Below are 25,535 nucleotides of genomic sequence, written 5' to 3'. Positions count from 1 at the left end.
GATAGGGGTCTCGAGTTTTAATTATGTTAATTATGGAAATACATTGAATTTAACATGTTGAAGTGTGTTATTATTGGTGTGGTGTTATAGGGTAGGGAATATAATTAATACATTTATGTATTAATTAATGTTTTTGTTTGTAAATATTTTCCATTTTATGTAAATCATATATCAGTTTTTTAACTGTTGGAGTGTGAAAAGTAATTTTTTCCTCTCCGCTATCCAACACTTTCCCTACTGTTGCAACTCACTGCAGTGAGAATAGTAAATTTAACCCCTCCGCTATCCAAAACTTTCCCTATTGTTGCACTCACTGGAATGGGAATAGTAAATGTTACCCCTCCGCTATCCAACACTTTCCCTACTGTTGCACTCACTGGAGTTGGAACAGTAATTTTTACCCCTCCGCTATTCAACACTTTCAACACTGGAGTTGGAATAGTAATTTTTACCCCTCTGCTATCTAACATGTTCCATACTGTTGCACTCATTGGAGTGGGAATACGATTTTTTACCCCTCTGCTATTCAACACTTTCCCTACTTTCCCTACTTTTGCTCTCACTCGCGTGGGAGTATTATTTTTTGCCTCTCTGCTATCCAACATTTTCCCTACCATTGCACTCACTGGTGTTGGAATAATAATTGTTACCCCTCCGCTATCCAACACATATGCTGTCTGCAAGACCTGCTGTAATCACTGTACAGAGTGTATTTGCAGCTGCTGCTTGCCATTGGTTAGAAACGCTACTTCTTTTATTTCCTGGGTCCTTATTGGCCGGTGTTCCCGATACATCACTTCCATTTGCAAGTGAGGAGCACTGACCAATTACAATTTCCTTACGCTGCAGGCTTATGTCTTTTTGTTTAGGGACTATATATTTTTTTGTAAGCACCCCATTCCATGCTTTACATTTAATGGTAGCTGTGTCCCTTCCTTCAGACAAACCACATCTAAAGAAATGGAGTTGCCGGCCAAGGAAATAACAAGCATTACAAGCATTATTGCATTACAAATGCTTGTTTTATTTCCTGTCATGCTTCAGGAGCTGGAGTCCCGGGTAAGTCTCCCATGTTTAGCTGCACTTCCACCCACACTTCGAGTCCTGTGTTAGCTTGCCTGGTATTGGCGCTGCTGTCCCTGTGACTTTGGTGCTTGTGGCACACAGTTGTGCTTCATTGAATGACTTAGCAGTGAGACTGGCGCATATGGAAAGTCCTGCAGAGTGCTCATGCTGTAGGCTTTGTGAAAAGTGCTGCAGAGACGGCGTGCTGTCGCCTGCTCCTACTGATTATTGCTCTGTGTCGACAACTCATTTCAGGCGTAGCAGCTGGAAGAGAAGGAGCGCCAACTGAAGAAGAAGGATGAGTACTACAAGGAGCAGCTGCCGTACTGGAGGAGAGAGTAAGTGGCCATTCTGCTTGACAATTATGCTGGAATTAGCAACAGTTGCCGACTCCATGCCCAGCTGGGAGTGCAAACAGTTTTATACTATGGCTGTATTGGAAAGCATGCTTAAGACACCTGTTGAGAAGTTGCACATCATTAATACAGACACAACCACAGCCAGTAGTGCATGCTAGACATCATCCTACATGCGTCCAGCACAGCACCCTCATGCCTCAGTCAGCTGGCACGTTGTTCCAAACAGTTTTTGCCACTAAACTGCAACATGTACAAAATTATGGACAGCTGTTACCTTCAGGCCTGCTCCCTCACCCATTACAGGGCAAGGGTCACTTGGCTGACTGAATGAATGAATGAATACACATTTATATAGCACATGGCTACCCATGGGCATCCCAGCGCTTAATGTGGCACCTATTAAACTAAGAGCAGATCAAGAGAAAAGAAAAGTTTTAAGCTGCTTTCTGAAATTAAGATGATTAGATTCCAGATGTATGTGATCGGGGAGCCGGTTCCAAAACTTAGCTGCATTGTATGAAAATCACCAACCTCCAGTACGTGATCACCTGATCCTGGGAACTACAAGTAAATGTTTATTGTTAGATCCCAAAGTCCTATTAGGGTGCTAGAGTTGTTCCATAGAATAAATCATTGGGGAACCATTCCCCGAAATAGCTTTATTGGCAATGCACATTGCATTGAATCTAATTCTTTCCTGGATGGGGAGCCAGTGCAAAATAGTAAGGGCTGGTTTGGCTGAACTACGTTTGAGAATGTTCAGTAATAGGTGGGCTGCACAGTTCTGAACAGTCTGCAGACTCTTAGTGGTGCCCTGTGGTGCTCCCAGATAGACTGCATTCGCATAATCCAGCAGTGAGAGTATCAGTGCCAGAACTGGCGACAAAAGGAAGAAGAGAAAGAATATTCCTTATCATCCTAAAGAGTCCATAGCAATTGGCTGCGCCTTTGCGAGCTTGTTCTTTAAAGTCCAAATTGCAGTCATGCCAGACTTCCAAACTCTTGATCTGATTTTTGGGAGCGGGTGGAGGGCCTAGGCAGCTGGGCAGAGTGACCAAGGAGCATGAGTTCTGTTTTTGCTCCATTCAATTTTTTAAATTACTTGTCCATCCATTCAAAAATCTTCCAGATACATAATGTTAAACCAGAGTCAGTTTTGTCCTGCTGGCTGAGGGATACCACCAGTTGGTTGTCGCCAGCGTAAGTGACGATCTGTATTCCCCTTGGATGCACCATTTCTGCCAGAGAACTCATGTAGATGTTAAACATGGTAGGACTTAAGAAAGATCCCTGGGGGACTCCACACATCAGAGGAATCTGCTTTGAAGCAGCATCATCTTCATAAACTGTAAAAAGTCTTTTTTCAAGAAAAGACTGAAGCCAGTTCAGGGCAATTCCAGCCACACCCACCTCCCTGAGTCTCTGGACCATTAGGTGGTGATTAACAGTATCGAAGACTGCGCTAAGATCTAACAAGATAAGGGCAGCACCGCCTCCATCATCAAGGATTTTCGTAGACTTCTCTATCACAGCAATGAGAGCAGTCTCTGTGCCCTGTTGGCATCTGAAACCTGTCTTCGTGGAGTGAAGGCAATTGTTATTTTCCAGAAATGCTGACAGTACAGAGTTGACATGCTTTTCAGCTAATTTGCTGATTCCTGGCAGCGCCAAGAAACCGTTCGGTATACGAGCGCTCTATAAATGTTTTATCTTCAACTTCAACAGAGAGATGGGTCGATAATTAGCTCATTCCTCGGGGTCAAGATTTGTCTTTTTCAAAAGTGCTTTGACCCTTGCCTGTTTCCAGAGAGGGGGTCACCATTCCTGTTAGGAGAGAGGTGTTTATCACATCACAAATAACCGGTGATACTATTTCAGTGATCTATTTTAAGATGGCAGAGGGTGCGGGGTCTATGGGGAGCCCGATTTTAATTAACTCAGTAGTCGCTGCAGGGAAGGTAAAGTCAGAGGAGGAAACTCTTCCAGCAGAACTTGCTATTTCGGAGTTATGAGATCAGTTGAAGAATTAGTTTATTAAAAAATCCTATAAATGTTTTGGACTTTGGCAGAAGAGAATTCAGCTATTTCATCACACCACCGCCTGGCGCCATCAAAGACGATGGGGGACTGGGAGGTGTGAGGAGGGATTTAGCGATTTAAAACATTTCCCGGAGGAAATTGGCTGCTGAAATAATTTTATCATGATAAACTTTTTAAAGAGTTTTAATGCCTCTCTGAATTTGGCTTTGCTGATAACCGCAAAATCATTTCTCTATGTTCTTTCGCATTGTTGTTTAATGCTTGTTTAAGTTGCCTGAGTTTATGGGAATTCCAGGCATTTTTATTGGTTCCTTCTCGATGGTGGAATTCTTTCCTGGGGAGGACTAAGTCAAGTGAAGATTCAAGCCAACTATTAAGATCATCATTAGCGACAATGGGGTTGGGATGAGGTGTAGGAGTATTGTTTTATAACTTGGTTGCCCAGGTTTCCAAGATAATTTAGACCAGATGCAAGCACATTTTTTAGTTCTGGCAAAAGGCAACAGGGAGTCCTGTGGCATCCAGGTGTTTGGTAATAGGGAATGATCTGACCAGGAAACCGAGATAGGATCATCTACCACAAGGTTCTGTAAATGAGAGAATATGAAGTCAAGGAAATGACCTTGATTGTGGGTGGGGCCATACACTCTTTGCTTAAATTGAAACGTTTCCAAACCTTCGATAAGATCCAATGTAGTGGTGGAATGCAGGTCATCAAAGTGTATATTAAAATCACCCAAGATTGAAAAATTTGGTGCAAGGCTGGCACAGTTAGCTACAATATCTGGGAAATCCTTACAGAAGTGGCCCAGTGCGCCTGGGGGACAATATATTAACATTTCTGAAAAGGTGCAGGAAGACGAAAAACTGATCTTAAAGGCTAAGCTCTCAAAGTCAGGTAAGGGGTTTATGGTAGACCTGCATCTAAAATAATTTTTGTAAATGATGGCAATGCCACCACCTTGGCCGATATCACGTACGTGCCTCAGAATTTATTTATTTATTTATTTATTTATTGGGCTTTTAAAGCGCGACAGCTACCCAAAAAGGGTTTCCCGGCGCTAAGAGATACTTAACCAGTAAGCGTATCGTAAAAACTCAGGGAAAAGGCAGGAGCAAGTTACTGGTTAAAAAGCCATGTCTTAATGGCTTTGCGGAAATGGGTATAGCAGGTTTCCAAGCGTAATTGCTGAGGGAGGGAATTCCAAAGCTTGGGGCCTAATAGGGAGAATGATCCTCCCCCAATCCTCGCTCGGCGCACTTTGGGCACACAGAAGAGGCCTTGAGATGAGGATCTCAGGCAGCGAGCCGGCGTATAGGTTTGCACGAGGGCTTGTAAATATCTGGGGGCATTGACCCATTTAATTCTGTGCATATGCTAATTGTTTTGAATTTGACCCTGTTTTCAATTCGTAGCCAATTGAGTGCCTTGAGATGACCGGACATGCGTGCCATTCTGTGGCACTTGCAGAGCAATCTAGCGGCGGCATTCTGCACAAGTTGAAGGTGTCTCATGACTGCCTGTGATGACCCTAGGTAGAGGACATTACCGTAGTCTAAACGGGAGGTGATTAATGCGTTGACCACAGACTTTTGTGTGTCGTCAGGTAGCCTCCAGATAATTTCCCTGAGCCACCTCAGGATGGTAAAACAGGTTGATGTGAGGTTAGTGACTTGGGACTCCATGGATAGGTCATTGTCGATGATAATGCCTAGATTGCGTACTTGTTGCGACGGGGAGGGTAGGGAACCCATTTCAGATGGCCAGTGTCTTGGGTTCCAGAGATGGTGATTTGGACCCAGTATTAAAACCTCCGTTTTGCTACCATTTAATTTGAGCATGTTGTCACTCATCCAGGTAGCAATGTTCCTGAGGCCTGACTGCAGGAGGGAGGAGGAGTCTTGGTCTCCATTGGACAGTGAAAAAATGATCTGCGAATCGTCGGCATAGGTGAACATGTTTAGACCTGCTGCTTCTGCGATCTGGGTAAGCGGGGTTAAGTATAGGTTAAAGAGCAGAGGGCTCAACACCGAGCCCTGGGAGACTCCATAGGGGGATAGATGGACATTTGAGGCCGAGGTACTGGATGCGATTTGAAATGTCCTGAGTGTCAGGAAAGATGCTATCCAGTCCAATGCTTTGCCCCTGATGCCCATGGCAGAGAGCGATTTTAACAGAATGTTATGGGAGATGGTATCGAACGCTGCGCTGAGATCGAGTAAAATCAGTTTAGCGGAATCCCCTCTGTCTACCAGGAGGCGAAGATTGTCCATCACACCGAGTAATGTCGTCTCTGTCGAAAAGCCTGGGCGGAAACCCGATTGAGAGGGGTGAAGAATGTCGTTCACCTCCGTGTACCTGGCGAGGTGTCCGTGGACATGTTTCTCCAATACTTTAGAGAAGGCAGGTAGGAGGGATATTGGACGGAAATTGGCCAGGATTTTCGGATCTGCCGATGGTTTTTTGAGAAGGGGTGAGACCATGGCATGTTTTCACATGGTTGGGACCTTTGCCGTGGAAAGGGATAGATTCAAAGTCTGGCAGATGATGGAGAGTTGTGGGGTGTCCAGGAGTCTGAGTACGGAAATTGGGAAGGGGTCAATGGGAGAGCCGGATTTTACTTTCCCTAGAATGTCTTGAAGGCCCTGGACATTAATTACTGGCCAGGATCTCAATGGCTCGTAGGACAGGTCTGGCGGAAGGGCAATGACCTCCGCCTTCGGGCCAAGTTCCGGATCCGTCGCTGCTTGTGCTAGGTGATGTTTAACGATATCCTGATAGATCATCTCAATCTTGTTTGTAAAGAACTGTGCCAATTCTTCACATTGAACATTATTCAATGGAGGGGGTTTGGCTGTGGTGTTAGAGCCTGCTAACTCTTTTACAAGATTGAACAATGTTTTTGATTTGTTTGTGGCCTCAGAAATTGTTTTCGCCACGTAAGTGGCTCTAGCTGTGGTGCAGGCTTTGTGGTAAAGCTTGAGTTCATATCTGTAGGTCGATAGATTCAAAAGAATAGCATAGTTATGGGGAAGAGCTTGGGCCCGGTCTGGCACGGATGGGCGTAGACGGGCTTGCCTTAGGCGCCCCTGCTGCGCGGATGTGTCATTGGCTGTCTTTGAAGCCGAGTGTCAGCGTCAAGAACTAGAGCACTGACCTAATTCAAAGTAGTAAAAAGCCCCCCCGAGCATTAAACACAGCTCGTATGTATCAATAAGCCCAGCCCTGAGCTATACACAGCTTGTAAGTACAAGTGCACAGAAACAGTTAAAACACATTAAATATAATGACAAAGAAACAATTTGTTTAAAAAGCGGATTCTATAAAATCACCCCTAACACAGTGCTCAAAGTGAAAAAAGGTGCCACATCGCGGATGCGTCATCGTCTGTTTTTGAAGCCGAGTGTCCGCATCCGCGCCAAGAACTAGAGCGCTGACCTACTTCAAATTAGTAAAAAGCCCCCCCCCGAGTGTTAAACACCGCTCGTATGTAAGCCTAGCCCCTTGCTATAACACAGCTCGTAAGTACAAGTGCACAGAAAATTTAAAACACATTAAATGCAAAGACTAAGAAACAATTCAGTTTAAAAAGGGAATCCTGTAAACTCACTCCTAACACAGTGCTCAAAGTGAAATAAAGGCGTCACCTGACTTGTATACAAATGTGAAATGCTGCCCCTGCACTTATCACAGTGTAGAGAGTGGCTACAAGGGATGTCGTTTGTATATTACTTAAATTAATTCGTTAGCAGACAGTCTTAGAGTTAGTTATTGACAATCCAACCCAAATGTATCCATAGGATAACAGAACAAATTATTGATATTGGTTACATTAAATGAAAAAAGAAAAAAGAAAACAGCACACAGTAAGGTCTATTTATATGAAAAAGGTATTATATTTTGTCAATCAGAAAATGATAAATTCAAAGGGATATACAGAACAAATCAATATAAGCAAAAAAAGCAAAAAGAGTCACAAACAGATGTGTGTGCAAATCAGCAAATCAGTTCATAACAGAACATCAACTCCTTTACTTAACAATGGGTAACCAAGTCCATTCCTGCACAAAGATTACTTTTAAGGAAATAAATTGCTTTGGAGATGATAACAAGGTGGACGTTTCGGTCTTTGTTGCAGATGTCTATAAGACCATCATCAGGACCTTAGGGTTTTGCAGAAAGAGCCCCTTAGCAGTAATGAAAATGGTGTTTATAGGCAATTGAATGACGGGTGGATATAATACACCGCAGAGATCTGTTGGATATCTTTCAATCAGAAATGTTTGATTCAGCTTAGCAATCCAGCACAAATGGAGGAGAGCTCATAGAGTCAAAATTCGACTGTATCAATTTTTGTTGTATTGAAGCGGCACATCAATGTAAATCTTGCTGTCATATGCTTCTTATCAGTCACCAAAATCATACATACATAGCACACTGCACATGATGTGCCACCCATCCAGAGTCTGCCCATAACACAGTACCAGATCATCATGCCAGAGACTCCTGTTCTTGTTTAAATTTGGGGGTATCCAGCACTGTCTGATTGATATCCATACCCAGCTTCACAGATATTGTACAGTAAACATTCCCACAATTAAAGGGCCAATGGGGAATAATTCTTTGTCATTACATTCTGATTCCATTGGTTCAGACAGTATTTCAATGTGTCTGTCTGCATAAAATCAAGGCTACTTCAGGGATCCAGATTGAGCCGACATACTTCGTCTTTGTATTTAGAACTACTAGATCTCAGTTGTGTATATAATTTGCTTACTTATCTGAAAGTAAACATACTTTGCCAGATGAAAGGGTGAGTGCTTAATCCATACTTAAATCTACTTGCAAAGGGTTTTTAGTCAGGGAACAGAAAGGGCGCTCTGATGAACGTGGATGCAGTGGGTTTAGAACCTTCAGGGTAGGGGTGGGGTGCAAATGGGTGAGGGGATAAGTCCTATAACCCCCTAATTGTGTGATGGAAGAAACCACTGCACAACAAAATTGCAACAGGATACCCATGCACACAACAATCGAGTATTACACGGTGTGTCAGTGTGGACACATGTACATTTAAAACAAAGCCTGACGAAGAAGTTTTTTGTATAATTCGTGAGTAATCCGGTGTTTTAATGTTTTCTTAAGCAATCCAGCGGACACGTGTTTCGTTAGTATATAAATAGGTGAATTGCCACATGTTTTAATAGTGATGACAAGGCAACAGCCAGACTGCAGTTCCTGACCACTGGCAAAACAAGCATTTACAATGCAATAGATCTTGCATTTGCGAGCGTTTGAGCTATTGCCATTGTAAATGACAATACCTTTATATTTATGTGTTTTGAAAACCTGCAAGCAATGTATAAACACACATTTTGTACTTATAGTCCTTGCTTATGAGAAGCAAGGCTGGCAGTAAAAGTGGCACAGTTATTGCCAGCCTTGCTTCTCATGAGCAAGGACTGTAAGTACAAAGTGTGTTTACACACTCCTTGCAGGTTTTCAAGACCTAAATAAAAGACTTTGTCATTGTAAGGGAGCAGCTGCTGGTGTGGTGGGAGGGAGCGAGTCTGACACGTTAAACAGATATTTGAAAGACGGTTTTCTTTTCAGATATGCTTTTCGCCGTCTACTAGTCTGTCGAATTCGAGCAAATTCGTCGGGCTCCATCCTGACTCCTTTCGGGAAGGGTGAAAGTTCCAGGGGGCTTCTATCACGCAGTGGTAGAGCGTTCTCCAGACCGGAAATGTTCTGAGGTCGTCGGGGCTCCAAGACCTCAACTCCAGGCATGCGTGGAAAGAAAGGAGGTAACAAGGAGTCAGTCTGACGTCCCTCGTAGTTAGGAAGGGACCAGGGAGTGAGGGACACCAAGTGAAGGAGTGTGTCTTTTAGCGTACCTTATCGTGCCTTTTGTGCTCGTGAGGGAAAGGGTACAGGAGGCTACGCTATGCTAGAAACACTCTCACTCATTTACAGCACAATACGAGTTACCCAGCCTGCCACTTTGCCCCGTACCTTTGCAAGCCACACTCCTCCCTCGGGAGCGTGGCGGGGCGAGTCACCGGGTCGTTGGCCTCCTGGCTTGTAGTCCACAGCTGGGCTCGTCAGGGGTTTCTCTCTGCCGTCCTCCGATTCAGCTCTCAGTCTCCAGATACGTCTGTCTTCTCCTCCTCGGGAAACACTGTCCGCAGATGTCCGGGTTCCACCCTCTTTTGAGGATGTGACGTTGCAGGCGGGTGGAGTCTTGTCTCCCACGACGGCACAGTTAAAGTGTTAAAATCTAGATTGTGGCATAAACATTATCGGCGCCATCTTGTCCCTTTTCAGACTCGTACGTGCGCGTAAGCAGTAGCCATTTTGAATGCCATGGCCTCTCTGCCCACTGCCAATAGCCAGCGTGTCTCTCCCCCTCACTCTCCGGCCTCGCAAGCATCCCCCGCGCCCTGACAGCCCCGATCTCTCCTGCCTGGGCCATAAACGCACCTCCAGCGCGACCCTGCCTCAGAGCCACATCCCGTGCTGAACCCCCACACTCCTTTCATCTCATTTCCCTTTGATAATCTCTTCCTCCTTGTCCGATTGTCCGAACCGTTCCCAGGCCACCACCTAGCCCTACAGCTGCAGTTTATTGCCCCCTACAGTAGGAACTCACCCCACATCAAAGGAGCGGGGATTAATCAATGCCTTCACACCCCTAGATCCGACCGATCAGAGATGCGGTTAGAGCACCTCGAGAAGATACCCTGTTGTCTGATTTGACGTGTTCTGCTCCGTCGGAATAAACTCCTGTTTCCTGCCTTCCTGGCTCCAGCGCCTGCCTCTTTGTTTGGTAATCTTGAGTTGGGTGAGAGGCCGCTAACGCCGGGCAATCCTAAAAGGGTTATCGATCTTATTTTCCTGCCCTTTTTACAATTGGCGCCCAAGTGGGGCCCATCAGCGACACGTGGATCCAGTGGGAGAGGTCCTGACGACAGTGTGAACGACTGCAACAATCGGGAAGAGCTCCTGCCCGATAGACCCTCGTCTGGCAGCCGATCATCCGAACTTCACCGGTTCCGAGCAGACCTCTCTCGAGTGATCTACGGTCCTGACTGTACATCAGGAGTGCCACAGCAACTACGGAGAATAGAGGACGGTCGGGCGCTGGAAGCGGAAGACGAGAAACTGTCCATGCGGTCCGGGTAAGGTCGTGTAACACGACGAATTGCGAATTGATTGTTTGATTGTGTGAAAATACTAGTATTACTCATTTGATTGTTTCTGAGAGATTCTCTGTCTGCAAACGGGGAAGAATAGGAGTATTCTCTCTTTGCAGATAGTGAAGGGTAGGTAACGCAGGCCTATGCCCCCTTTGTAACCCGTCGTGCCTACTTCCCTCTCCATTTGATTGATTGTTTATCCAAACATTGACTGTTTGGAATTGGTTCTCTTTGGATTATTCTCTATTTGCAAACAAGCACAGAGTAGAAATATTCTGTTTAGTCTTTGCAGATAGTGAAGGATAGGTAACGCAGGCTTTTGCCCCCTTTGTAATCCGACCTGCCTATTTTATTCCTCATTTGATTGATTGTTTATCCGAACATTGACTGTTCGGAATTGGTTCTCTTTGGGTTATTCTCTATTTACAAATAAGCACAGAATAGAAATATTCTGTTTAGTCTTTGCAAATAGTGAAGGATAGGTAGTGCAGACTTTTGTCCCCTTTGTAACCCGTCATGCCTATCTTTGCCCCGTTTATTGGTAGTTGGTTCAGCCCGGACCGCTTATTAGAGATGAACCATCCGGCTCCACTGGAAGGCACCCCTAATAAGGACATGTTTACTAAATATGGACTAGTCGCCGTGGCTTATAGTAAGCTGTGGCATAAATACACGAGAAAGGATCGGGAAAGTCAGTGGCCACTGATAGGATCCTTTGATGACGATAAAATAAACATACTGGGAACAGCCCTTTATAACAATAAGACAACACCCACTATGCTTGATAGTTTCGGCATGTGGCGCAAAGAAGCAGAACCGCGGAAAAAGAGAAATGAGGTCAGATTAGAGAAGGAATTACGAAAAGCAGCTCACCTAGCCGCTAACAAATTGAAGGAAGAAATAAAAGAAAGAGAGGAAGCCAAGCTGAAACAAGATTCCGAATCATCGGGCCAGTGTCCCGTTAGGACACCCTCTACACTTTACCCTGAGCTACCTTCGAAACAGCGAACGAACGATGATTTACTACTAGGTCCCCAGATCATCTACATGCCTCCTCCATATGCCCCTTCCCAACCCTTAGCGCAGCACCCACTGCCCCCAACGACAGGCGAGAGTAGTGCCAGAGCCTCGGTCCTCGTGGCCTCTGCGCCGACCGAACCCCTTGTACTCAGCGCAGCACGAGCAGCGACATCAGATGATCCCGAAACTAGGAAGGAAGACCCCACTAGACTGAATTGATTAAGCAAGAATGAACGAGCAGGGATCGATAAGATTGTAAAGACACTGGTGGAACGAAAGGAAAGTGAGGATTACGTAACGGATATGTACAATACATATGCCAATAGCCACAGATGACACTTTGTCGTACGCCTTTGTTACCATACCCTTAATGCCTATGAAGACCGATACCAAGACAAAGGCCCTGAAAACCTAACGACTCTGTATAGGAAAGTTGACATTGGAGATGAAGGCGAGTGTGATGTGACGGACCTCTTCACGAGTACGCTTGAAGTTTTCTGCCACCTCACTGAACAGAAACTAGGGACTAACACTACGACTCCTGTAGCGACTGAACCCCGAGTAGAAAAAATTGACACGATGATGCCCATAAAGGAGGCCGCTCCCTATTGGGTTCCCCCACGAGGACAGGGAACACACGACGATATTAACCACCAAGATGCGAGAGGGAGGGTAGTTTACAACTGGGTTTACCAACCATGGGATCGGCAAGACATCCTGACTTTCCGAAAGTCTTTGCCTGATCTACGAAAGAACCCCACTGCCTTCTATACAGAATTAGGCACCGCCTTGGGTTCAACGATTATGACCCTAGCGGACATCGATTTGTTTTTCGGGCTATGTCTGCCAGCTGATGTGTGGAAGCAAATCCGGAAAGTCGACCACCATGAGCTGTTCGGACATACCTGGGTACAACTCGGTGACATAGACAAGCAGCGAGAGCCCGGACAGAAACCTTTGAAAGCCATTTTAGACCTACCAGATAAGATTGTGCAGAAATTGAAAACCCTAGTCCTAGAAAGGAAGGTGGACTGGTCGATAGTAACGGCCTGCCGCCAGAAACCCCAGGAAGACGTATCAGAATACTTCTCCCTGTTTGAAACGGTGTTCTCCGATTACAGTGGCCAGGACATGACCACTGCAACCGGACATCACTTATTTGTCCAGAATTACGTGAAAGGCCTGACACCAGAAGTCTCGCAAAAGCTGCAGACTAGCGAGAGTAGTTGGGCGGCCTCCAAGCCAGCAGCTATCCTTCAGATGGCTCAATACTATGAACGACAGAAGAACGAGAACGACCGAGTGACTGAGAAAAAGAAAAAGGACTTAAAAGAAAGAGTGATGATTGCTCAGTTGCAAGGGGTGACTATAGGAAGGGAACAGTATAGAGGAAACTACCAGTCGAATGCTCCTAGAAATCCACCCCCTAGAGACCGCACGCCCACGCCCAACGCTCCACGAACAGACATCGATGAGAACCAGTGTGCGTTTTGCAAAGGATTTGGTCATTGGAAGTCTCAATGTCCATTTATGCAAGAAGCAATCAGAAATAGAGACACGAGGGACATAGCGGGTGGGCCAAGAAATAGAGGACAGGGACGAGGGCACACAAACGACACCAACAATGACAGACCAGGCAGACCGAACACGTTTGACCGTCCCCGACAGAATCAGTGCCAACAGTCTGACTGCGACAATGCCCACGACTTCGCATAGGACTGCCAAGGGCAAGGGAGGGATCCAGTCGAGCTCTATGTTGACCAGCAAGGTCCTTATGTCACCGCTAAGGTCCTAGGTACGAAGTCTCCATTTTTGGTAGATACTGGTGCAACACGTAGTGCGTTGTCTAAACGATTGATTCCTAGGGCACCCTTGTCTGGCTCACATATTACATCAATAGGTTTAGATGGAACGACCTCCACTAATCCCTTGTCCACACCGATCTCCTTTAACTTGGATAATAACACCACTGACACGACGTTTTTGCTCTCCTCCAACACCCCCGATGCCATTATGGGACTTAACTTGCTGAAACATTTTCGAGCTACTATTAGGTGTTCACAAGACGGGGTTCGAGTCATTCTGTACGACAACCCAACACTGCTCAGATCTTGTCCCACACGACGCATGTTTTCCATCACTGATGCTGACCTGTCCCTACTCGACACCCTACCTCTGTACCTGTGGGCAAAAACTGACTCGGACGTAGGACGCATGATGATAGACCCTGTGCATATAACTGTTCGACAGGACGCAGTGCTCCCAAAACTCCCACAATATCGGATATCGCCCGAGGGCAAGAAGGCTTTGGTAAAAATCATCCAGTTCCTGGTAGACGCAGGAGTGGTAGAGGAAGTGGTTAGCAATGTTTGCAACAGCCCTATCCTACCTATTGTAAAGAAGCAGGATGAGGGAGATGAAAAAGCGTACCGCTTCATCATCGACCTACGAGAAGTCAACAAAGTAGTTGTACCTCAGTACCCCGTAGTCTCAGACATCACCACCATTCTGACCCTGATTCCTTCCACTGCCACCACCTTCACGGTAATCGATCTCATAAATGCATTCTTCTCCATCCCCATCCACCCAGACAGCCGCTACCTTTTCGGCTTCACCTTAAAATCCCGCTCATATAGATTTTGTAGAGCACCCCAAGGCTACACTGAAAGTCCCAGCATCTACAGCCAGGCCCTCAAGAGACAACTGGACGCAGTCCAGTTACCGGATGGAGTGGTGTTGATACAGTACGTCGATGATATCCTTTTGGCGGCTGACACCACTCCACTTGCAGTCACAGCCACCATCCAACTCCTGCACTTCCTCGCGGAAAATGGCCACGAGGTCTCCAAGAAGAAGTTGCAATTCTGCCAACCCCAGGTCACTTACCTAGGCCACCTCTTGTCCAAAGATGGGAGAAAACTCACACTCGATCGAATTCAGGCCATTCTAGTGTGGAAAAGTAAATTTTGCCATGTTCTGTGTCCCTACGCCTCATCCATCATATGTTATGTGTGCATGACCAATATGCATATGTTATTCCCCATGCCTGATTAATGACGCAATTACAGTTGTGTCCACCTCTAGTATGTTAGTTTCCAGTCTTCGTGAATACTACGAATATCAGGCCTATGTAAAGTAATGTTGCCACGTTTCCCAGTGTGCACGTTATTCCATTATAAAGTCCCCGTTTCTAGGCCTCAAAAGGGCCCGGACCTCAGATTCAGCTCCTGTCTCCTGAAAGCCTCGCTGAGGAGCGATACAGCCCCCACCTGTATCCTCGACCCTTCACTTACTTCCTGCCTCGCAGTGCCCGGTGCAGCTTGGCTCTGCCTCTGAGTCTGCCAAAAGTATGTTATAGTTCCAGTTATCAGTTCAGTCCTCCTCCTCTGCATTCCTAAGCCACTGAACTGCATCAATAGTTTTCGTCATTGTCTAGCCTATTCGGCTCCACGTTAGAGAAATACTGTATTTAATGGTCATTTAGTAGAATAATGCATGGTCCAGTCTTAGAGTCAAGTTAGCTTCTCCCCTCATGACTTCTAGTTTATATCAACATGTTCCCTAAACATCAGATACCAGATAGGGTTTAGGTACATGTCGCTCCGACCCTTCAGACTTTAGTCTCTGCTCCTAGCACAGAGTTCGTAGCCCCCAGCTTCTCCTAGTAACACGTCATTGCCAGTTTTCGCGCACCATTAGGTTAGAGGTCCCGGCTCCTTAGGTAGCCCCCTCCAAAGTTTCCGCCCATTCATGACATATTCTGTTACGTTTGCACCACATGTCTATGTATACTCCCAGTTACACCTCTTTTTACTGTTATCTTTCGCGACTGCTACGCGTCACGCCTTCTGCTCCACCCACTGTTACGCCTACTGCAATGTAATGCTATGTGTTTGCGCTATGTATATATGCCTGTGTTTTGTTATTGAATGTTAGCGCGCTCATCCCAGACCCAGCCCCGGCAGCTGCCGGGCCTTATTGTCCTATTCCCATGCAGGTTGTCCTGATCCTGTCCTTATGCTGTAATAAACCTGCAGAAACTCCTACTACCTCGAATCTTGACTCTTATTTTATTGAGCTATCTGTTATGCTATAAGTCTAGTCAAAAATAGGGTATTATTTATTTATTTACCACATAATGGCGCCCGAACAGGGACTTGCCCTTTCCCCACGCGTCGGTGAAGCCACGCCGACCCCCTGACCCTCTGCAGTCGTGACGGAACCATACCGTGCACTGGCAGATATTTCTGCTCCAAGTATCCCTCAGGCCCACGGAGGAGACGGAGGAGGCGGTCCAGCATCCAAACGAGACGGTGGAGGAACGCGGCGAGTCCCGACCAGAGCCCAAGCCGAGAGTCCAAGGTCCGAGGTATCCGGAGGCCCACCCGTAACTGAAGTCCGAAGTCCGAAGTCCGTCGTAGTCCAGTCCCGTTCGAGGCCTTCCGTTCCGTGCTGCCCGGTGAGTACCATTGCCGGGGTAGTATCTAGACAGGACCAATCTAAATTGACTCCTGGTCCGTGGGTTGGTGGTACCCAAGCCCACAAACGAAGTGTTCACCTAGGTGGATACGGGTCTTGATGCGTTCCTTTTTGGGACCGGTATGTTCCGTACTGTTACAGCAGTGCATCCAGTAACTCTAGTCTGTTCCGTTCTCGAGAATTCTGTTCTGTTTCTGTTTTCAGTATTTTCAGGTAGTATTCTGTTCGAACTGTTATGTTATGATATTGTTTAATGTATTTCCAATGTCGTGGTATGCCTGAATTGTTTTCCCAATTGTTATTGTTTTTCGTGTATTGTATTGTGTTCCGATTCAAGTTTAGAATGCCGCTCTTTTCCAAGTTACGTCAGTTAAAAACTAGAAAGGGTCTGTTAGAGGAAGCAGTTCCTGTCCCGCCTAGGGACAGTCCAGGTCATTTTATGTATCAGAAACATGGCATAAGCGCCATAATGTATCTAGATTTATGGGTAGAGTATACCAAACAGTTAGAAGAAAAGTATAGATGGCCCGTATCGGGTACATGGGATGCCGAATGTATCATGCGAGTAGAAGAAGCATTATGGAAAAAGAAAGCCAGACAGTCACAGAAAGATGCCATCGAGTTATGGCGTAAGGAAGCGCATAGAAGAACGGAAAAGGAAGTCAGAAAGTCAGAGTTAAGTAGAGAATCCCAAGAACGAGCCCAAGAAAGAGAATTAATCGAGATAGGTGAACAAGTCAAAGCCGAACAGTCAGACAGACAGAGGCATGCCCTTATTAAGGGTATGTATCCTCTTCTTGCCGAAGGTTTGCCAAAAGCAACCCCAGAGGCATCCAGTAATTTCCCGCCGCCATTAATTCCGACCAAGCTACGTCACAAACCGACCGCAGCTGATATTTTTATTTCGTCCTATTTGGACGACACAGTCCCCGAATATGCCAATCCTGTTCGCGCTCCGCCAGTCCCTGTAAACCAGGTAATTCATGTTCCTCCAGACACCGGAGTACCTGTTACGGTACCCCCGGTCCAGCCTATAGTTCCACTTCCCACTCTGCCAGGACGTAGAGCCTCAGTAGACGACTCCAGTCTAGGGGCCGCAGGAGGAGCTACTCCTCAAACCCCGCCGCCACACAAGCGTTTATCAGCACTCGAATTACATGCTCAAGCATCACAGCGTACTCCTAAAAGTAATAAGTCTGTCACAAAAATCAGGCAAGCCCTTAACGAATGTGTCTATGATCCAGTTCCAGGCGAATATACTATGGTTTTATATTCCTTACGTGTAAGGAGAGTGACCGAGTATTTAGTCACCTTGCCGAATATGAAAGAAGATCTAGACAGAATATATCGTTTCATCCGTACAGGGGATGATCCAGAAAGTATTGGCGAGATTATGTCTCAAAGGAAAGCCGAGATTCAGCTCATGATATTAAAGTTCCTGATCAATTGTTTAATAAGAGAACAAGATTACCCGTCTAAAGATCCCGCCGAAATGAGAATCCTGACAAGGTGGAGTGATAATATAGCAGAGGGTAAGCACAAGACCGTCAGTGCCATGGAGAGTATGTACAAGAAAATTTGTAAAGAAATAATAAGGTTACACGATCAGCGTAAAACAGCACAAGTAAGCGAGAAAGAAAGTATCTCTGATCCTGAAGAGGAAGAGAACGAGAATCCCGCCAGAATAGCGTATGTAGGAAAATCCAGATTTCCAGATCGCCATTTACGTCTAGAACCCAAGTCTATTTTTCAACATCTAGCACCAGAACAAGGTTCCCTAGAACAAGTATTTCAAGCTACCGATCACATTCTGAAATCACGAGTCGGTTACAGTGAATTAAGTACCATGCATGAACAAGAACTAGCCCGATCAGCAGTCCGATGGATTACTGATTCTACCACTTTTCCAGACGAAATAGTGGCACAAATGTTTCTAAAACTGCCCCCAGCCGAGCAACGACTGGTGGGTATGTATATGATCCAGTACCTCATTACTCTGTACGAGGGTCAACATTCTGATCCAGGCCCGTTGCACGATATCCTGAACGAGTTACTCCAGTATAGATGGAGAGGTCTAGGTACCGATTTAATTAGTGTCATTCTAGAACAGCGCCACAAATATAGAACGTTCCTGAACCCGCATTTTGTTCATGTCTCACCCCCAGAAAATAAATCATTTTACATAGACAGACAGAATCCGTTACGAGAAGTCCACCCAGTCCAAGGGGCGGGTGGCGTAATGCAACGAGTGTTTGTATACACTCCGATTTCAAAGATGGAACTTCTTGAAATGAAGAAATTAATTCCCTGTCATGACAAAGATCCAGCAGGGTTCCATAGAGAATTAAAAGACATGCTCCGTATGGGAGAATACACTTACCCAGATATCATTAAAATGTTAAAGGTCCTGTTACCCGCAGGCGTGTATGAAAAGTTAAAGGAAAAAGAATGGGAGGTGGGAGAGAAAAAGATCGATTGGGCAGCTCTAGAAGCTGAAGACAAGGCACGAGTACCAGGTACCGGTCTTGGAGATAAATGTAAAGATTTACCAGAATTATTGATTCAAGTTTTACCCAGATTATTGACAACTAGGAAAGAAGACTGGGATGCAATCTCAGCCTGTAAACAGAAACAAGATGAAGATATTAGTGATTTTTATTCTAGATTTGAGAAATGTTTCAGTATCAACAGTGGTCTCAAGACAAGTAGTGAGTCATACCCTCACCTTTTCGTTACTAAATTAGTCGAGAATTCAAGTCCGCAAATTAAAAATCGAGTTTTGAAAGTCGAAAGCACCTGGCAAGCAAATACTCCGTCCCAGATGCTCCAGATGCTCCAGTACCACCAGAATAGAATCAGGGAAGAGCAAGAACACGAGAGAAAACGTATGAAAGACACGAAAATGAAAGTGCTAGTTGCACAATCTGTTCCTCAAGACAGTCAGAAGAGGGGTCCGAATCAAGCCAGTCATCCTGCAGCTCCCGTTAAAGGGAACTGCAATTATTGTAAACAGCCAGGTCATTTTATAAACGAGTGTGCAGTTCTGAAACACAACATAGCTACTGGTAAGACTAAAGAAAGACCACGTCCGCCTAGACAAGAACAAGTTTCACAGACTCCTCAGCTACAGAATACACAACAGACAGTTTCCGCACCGCAGCCTATTGCTGCAACACAGCACGTTACATCACAGATGTACCAGTATGCACAGTCCGAGTATCCAGAGTACCAGTCATATTCATGAAACAGCCTAGAGAGGGAGGTAGGCTTGCCTCTCATCGAGATACCTGTAGATCAAGAAGGTCCCTATGTTCACAGTCAAGTATTAGGGAAAGACAGAAAGTTTTTGATCGATACAGGGGCAAGTAGGACCACAATTAGTCATGCCGAAGTTCCAGGGGCTCCGCTCTCAGGCTCAAGAAATGTTTCCCTTGGATTTTCAGGAAAGCCAATAGTTAATGAAATATCTAAGCCAGTTACTCTAGAAGTAGGTCCATTGTCCCGTACTACTGATCTGTTACTTACTAAGTCATGTCCAGAAAATCTATTAGGTATTAAGACACTGAAAGAGTTAGGTGCAGTTATATGCTGTTCCCCAGAGGGAATACGTCTGTTCCTACGTGACTTTAAGGGTCACTATGTATTACGAGATTTTGATTCAAGATTGTCTAATGTTCCACAGCACTTATGGGCGCAAGGTCCAACTGATGTAGGTTACATGCAAATCACACCCCATCGTGTGACTCTCAAACCAGGTGTAGTGTTACCCCGAATCAGACAGTACAGATTGCCACCTGAGGCTGTAGCAGCCTTATCCAAAATTATTGACGAGCTCATGGCTCAAGGAGTAGTTGTAGAAACTGACTCCAATGTATGCAATTCTCCGATCATTCCAGTCATGAAACGTACTGATCCGAATGCACCCCCAGTATATCGATTAGTGATTGATTTACGAGAGCTTAATAAATGTATTATTCCTCAGTACCCAGTTGTCCCAGATATTTCTTCCCTGTTAACAGCCATTGATTCCGAAGCCATGTTTTTCACTGTCATAGACCTCAAGAATGCATTTTTTTGTGTTCCAATTCATACAGACAGCCAGTTTCTTTTCGGATTTTGTTTAAATGGAAGGAGCTATATGTTTACACGCGCTCCTCAAGGTTTCACAGAAAGTCCTAGTATTTACAGTCAGGCACTCAAGAGACAACTAGACAACATTCACATGCCAACTGACACTGCCCTGCTCCAGTATGTCGATGATCTACTGATCACTGCCCGTTCTGAACGTGCTTGCGAGCGAGCATCACTTACAGTTCTGTATTTTCTAGCCGAGATGGGGCACAAGGTGTCACCTTCGAAGCTTCAATTCTGTGTCCAGCAAGTGGTATACTTAGGACACTTGCTGTCCAAGAGGGGTAGGCAGTTGACACCAGACCGTATCCAGTTAATAGCGAGTCTTCCCCAGCCCAGAACCCAGAAGGAGGTACGTGCCTTTATCGGCCTTACTTCTTATTGTAGACAATGGATTCCCCAGTATGCATTTCTAGCCAAGCCACTGATACAGTTAACGACACAGGAGGCAGCCGTATCGACTGTCCTCCCTTGGACGTCTGAACATACACTTAGTTTCAATGAGTTAAAGAAAGCCCTATGTCAAGCTCCAGTTCTAGCTACACCGAACTACAGTAAGCCTTTTACACTTTTTGTTACTGAACGCGAAGGTACAGCATTATCTGTTCTCACACAAGATCAAGCAGGACAATACAAGCCCTGTGCTTATTTTTCGAGCACATTAGATCCAGTCGCCCAGGCGTTGCCTGCGTGCCTCAAGTCAGTTGCAGCCACAGCACTAGCTATCAGACAAAGTGATTCCATAGTTTTAGGACACTCCCTGACAGTACAAGTCCCACATTCAGTAGAAGTTCTTTTAAACCGAACACAAACTCAGCACTTGACAATTGCACGTTTAACAGGTTATGAATTGACACTGTTCCAGCCACACATAGAAATTAGACGCTGCAACGTTCTGAATCCCGCTACACTGTTACCATCAGTTAATCCAAATCCAGACCCACATGACTGTGTGGAAGTAGTTAATATTACGACAAAACCAAGACAAGACCTGACAGACATTCCGTTACCAGATCCTGACCTGACACTTTATGTGGATGGTTCATGTATGAGAACTAGTACAGGAGAACTGGTCGCCGCGTATGCAGTGACTACTGACACTGAAGTTATTGAAACACACCGTATTGACACCCTGTCCGCTCAAGCAGCAGAGCTAGTCGCTCTGACACAAGCCTGTATACATGCCAAGAACCTGAAAGTTAATGTTTACACAGATTCACGTTACGCATTCGGAGTTGTACACGACTTCGGAGTGCTCTGGCAGGAGAGAGGTTTCATGACTTCTCATGGAACCAAGATTCAGCATGGTCTCCTTATTCAAGCCCTGTTAGATGCCATACATTTACCGACATCCATTGCTATCATGAAATGCAAAGCACATACGAAAGTCACTGACATTATTTCCCAAGGTAATGATCTAGCAGACCGCACAGCCAAGCTTACAGCACAGACTCCAGACATTCCAGTTAATCAGACACGTACTCCAGATCCGATTACATGTATGACAGTTAAGGACCCTACACAAGATGTCATAGATATCCAGTTACATGCTACCCCCGATGAAATCAAGAAATGGTCTGAACAAGGAGGGGTCCAGACAGATCAAGGATGGTTAACGAAGGGTAGAGCCACATGGTTTCTCCCCGATTCTATGGTTCAAGTCATTATCAATACCGCACATAGTCCAGCCCATTTAGGAGAAAAAGCTATGTTAGACAGTATCCAGAACATTTACGAGCTGCAGCCAAGCAGAAAGTCCGTACCTGTATGATATGTTGTCAGTTTAATCCAGGTAAAAGTGTCCCGGTGGAACAAGGTGGTTTCCAACCCCCTGACCACCCTTTTGAGGTCCTCCAGATGGATTATATTCAAATGGAGCGATGTCGAGGTTTCAAGTATGTCCTTGTAGTAGTATGCGCTTTGTCCAGGTGGACAGAAGCATATCCAGTCCCAGATTACACAGCCGCGACCACTGCCAAGCAGTTGGTTCGTGAATTTTTCCCTAGATATGGACTCCCTAGAGTCGTATATTCTGATAACGGTCAGCCATTCTCTTCAGAGTTAATGAAGCACGTTTCCCTTTTGTTAGGGTACCAGTGGAAGTTTCATTGTGTACGCCATCCTGAAGCAGCCGGTCTCGTAGAGAGACATAATCAGACTCTGAAAATCCGCATTGCAAAAGTCTGTAAGGACAAAGGTGTAGACTGGTTAATAGCTCTGCCAGTCGCTTTATTTTATATGCGTATGGTCGCACATTCCAGATCAGGTCTGTCCCCGTATGAGGTCGTATTCGGCCGCCCCCCTAACATGTGGGGTACTCCTAGACCCCGAAGTATTACCGATGTTTCATGTAATATGCTGACAGATTACCTAGCTTCCTTGATGTCTGCCCTCAACTCATGTCGTTCACAGGTTGCTGCCGCATTTCCAGACAATACCGAGGTGGCACCGCACGAGATCGTTCCAGGCTCCCTTGTGATGATCAGAAATTTTGACAGATCAAGTCCGCTGGAACCACGTTGGAAGGAGCCACGCCAGGTCCTCTTGACCACCCGAACTGCCGTCAAGTTGGAAGGCAGAAAGGGGTGGGTCCACCTTTCTCATATAAAACTTTTCAATCCATTGAAATCAGTCTCCAAGAACATTTCCAAGGATTTCCAGGATTCGAAGGACTACCAGAACATTGTTTTAAAGGACTGTCCCGCACAAGACATTATTACAACCCCTCCCTTGTTAGAGAAAACTCCGCAACAAGAGTATAAGCTCAAATTAAGGTCTAGTAAAATAAGTCAGTCAGTTTGATTGTATAAGTCCTCCCCTAGGTGAAACGGTTAAATTGTTTCTGACATGTATAAAATAGACCCCCATAGTGAGAGAGTCAGTCGAAGTTCACTTCAATGTATCGTTTTTCTGAGTTTCGTATTATTCATCAGCATTTTGATTTCCTGCACCAGCTATGCGTTCTATCTGTATTTACCAGTTCCTCATGTAAATATGTCTGCTAATGCTACAGTAGAGCACACGTTTAGTGATCTGCCTCCTCACGAATATTCTTACCGCCTCGCTATGCGCAATAACACATTCATCCGTATGTTACATTATTCACACCAGACCAGCAATGCCACTAATTGTTGGGTGTGTGGTCGACTCCCCCCTTTCCAGACACCGAAGGGAGTTCTGCCACTGTTTCCTTATCCATTCTCACACAATGGTTCGTGTGGAGCATGGTCCACGTTAACGTCATCCTCAACAGATATGTCTTTTCTTAACAGTACATGTTTTCCAGACAAGCAAGGTTTCCCCCACAGAACAGGTTTAGATCTAGAAAATGAAGTATATAATTTAGGTAATTATTCGTCGAATTTCATGGTCCTGAATGTTCAGTCTGATACTACTCCAGACTTACCTGCTATTTCAGTACTACCTGTCAAAGGCGAATTATGTGTCCGTAATTATGGTTCCATACACATAGGTCATAGTGAATGTACTACTGTTATCAAGTATAGTGACAGTGGGAAATCTATTTTCAAAGCTTCACGTCATTCTTATTTTATCTGTGGTCAAACCGCATATGTCCGTCTGCCCCTCGATTGGGAGGGAACCTGTTACATTGCCTTCCTACTGCCACCTGTTTTTCTAGCCCCATCTGATTATCACAGAAACACACATCTAGTACACATTAGACATAGAAGGGAGTCCCCAATTGTCGATTATACTGAAACTACTCTAGAACAGTATACAGATTTCAATAAAGGTTTCTTCTTCTTTGTAGGACCTGTCCAGAATAGTAAACTGATCCGTAGGTTAACTAGAACCCTTGAAGCTGTAGTTAATGAGACTGCCTCTGCTCTAGGTAACCTAACCGAAGAACAATCTGCTATGAGATTTGTCGTTTTGCAAAATCGTCTCGTCCTTGACGTCATACTGGCCGATAGGGGCGGGGCCTGTAGAGTCATCGGATCTAGTTGCTGCATTTTCATTCCAAATAACGCGCCGTCTGTTTATTCAGCTATAACCAGACTCCATAAAATTGCCCATCTGTTACATCAAGATCCAGGCACCTGGACATGGTCCGGTTGGTTCTGGAATATAATTTCCGCATGGGGATGGAAAGTCCTGTCCTTTCTAGGTATTGCAGTAGCGATCATATTTAGCTGCTGCCTCTGTATACAATGTGGCCCTGCGATTTGCAGCATGTGTGCTACCTCTTGTATTCCTAGTCCCAAGCCCCGTTCTAAATCCCGTTCCAAGACAATTCGAGACGAGCAAATGGTACTGTATGAAATGATAGATGGTATCATGAAAATTGATGTTTCCTGATGGAAACGTAGTGACAAGGAGGGAATGTGGAAAAGTAAATTTTGCCATGTTCTGTGTCCCTACGCCTCATCCATCATATGTTATGTGTGCATGACCAATATGCATATGTTATTCCCCATGCCTGATTAATGACGCAATTACAGTTGTGTCCACCTCTAGTATGTTAGTTTCCAGTCTTCGTGAATACTACGAATATCAGGCCTATGTAAAGTAATGTTGCCACGTTTCCCAGTGTGCACGTTATTCCATTATAAAGTCCCCGTTTCTAGGCCTCAAAAGGGCCCGGACCTCAGATTCAGCTCCTGTCTCCTGAAAGCCTCGCTGAGGAGCGATACAGGCCCCACCTGTATCCTCGACCCTTCACTTACTTCCTGCCTCGCAGTGCCCGGTGCAGCTTGGCTCTGCCTCTGAGTCTGCCAAAAGTATGTTATAGTTCCAGTTATCAGTTCAGTCCTCCTCCTCTGCATTCCTAAGCCACTGAACTGCATCAATAGTTTTCGTCATTGTCTAGCCTATTCGGCTCCACGTTAGAGAAATACTGTATTTAATGGTCATTTAGTAGAATAATGCATGGTCCAGTCTTAGAGTCAAGTTAGCTTCTCCCCTCATGACTTCTAGTTTATATCAACATGTTCCCTAAACATCAGATACCAGATAGGGTTTAGGTACATGTCGCTCCGACCCTTCAGACTTTAGTCTCTGCTCCTAGCACAGAGTTCGTAGCCCCCAGCTTCTCCTAGTAACACGTCATTGCCAGTTTTCGCGCACCATTAGGTTAGAGGTCCCGGCTCCTTAGGTAGCCCCCTCCAAAGTTTCCGCCCATTCATGACATATTCTGTTACGTTTGCACCACATGTCTATGTATACTCCCAGTTACACCTCTTTTTACTGTTATCTTTCGCGACTGCTACGCGTCACGCCTTC

The sequence above is a fragment of the Lissotriton helveticus genome, chromosome 2_1 (assembly GCF_964261635.1).
Source record: "Lissotriton helveticus chromosome 2_1, aLisHel1.1, whole genome shotgun sequence".
Taxonomy (NCBI): Eukaryota; Metazoa; Chordata; class Amphibia; order Caudata; family Salamandridae; genus Lissotriton; species Lissotriton helveticus.
The sequence above is the reverse complement of the archived record's forward strand: the minus strand, read 5'-3'. Positions refer to the sequence as shown.